The sequence below is a fragment of the Chaetura pelagica genome, unplaced genomic scaffold (assembly GCF_000747805.2).
Source record: "Chaetura pelagica isolate M959 unplaced genomic scaffold, ChaPel_1.0 scaffold219, whole genome shotgun sequence".
Taxonomy (NCBI): Eukaryota; Metazoa; Chordata; class Aves; order Apodiformes; family Apodidae; genus Chaetura; species Chaetura pelagica.
Window position 1 is genome coordinate 303,940 of NW_009954552.1, and position 641 is coordinate 304,580.

Below are 641 nucleotides of genomic sequence, written 5' to 3' on the forward strand. Positions count from 1 at the left end.
TTCCCTGGGCACACTGTCACGGGGTGCACGAGCACCACCATGCCCATGCTCCCTCAGAAAGGCCATCATCCCCCCACTGCTGCCTGCCTGGAGCACACTCTGCCACCACACCGGAGGCTGCTTGGGATGCTCTTCTCCCTGGGGCCCTTTCACTGCCAGAAGGGCAATTTGCAAGCATTATGGGTTTGATTTCTGAAATTATTTGTTTTCCCACTACTGAAAAATATTAAATTTTAATTGCTATTTTTTTGTGAAGTGAGTGGGGATGGTGCAGGCTGGGTGGAAAAAATTATAGTGAAGCAAAGAGCTGACGTGAGTAGAACAACAGAGGGCGCTAAACACTCGGCGCTCCCCCAAAAGTAGGTGATAAATGAAGCAGTCTTCTGGGATGAGAGCTCACTGCTGGGTTTCAGTGCTCCCGAGCTGTCCTCAGCAGGCTCCTGGGCAGTAGTGCCCTGCATAGAGCAGCACCCTGCCCTGGCACCTGCATCCACAACAGATCTCCTCCCCTGCCAGGACACCACATCTACACTGCAACCTTTCTGAGGACTAAACCCACCTGACAGCCCTGCAAGAAGCAGGTAATGTCTTTTAATTCTTCCCACACCAGTGTGTGGCAGTGTGCTCTGCACTCAAGGTGT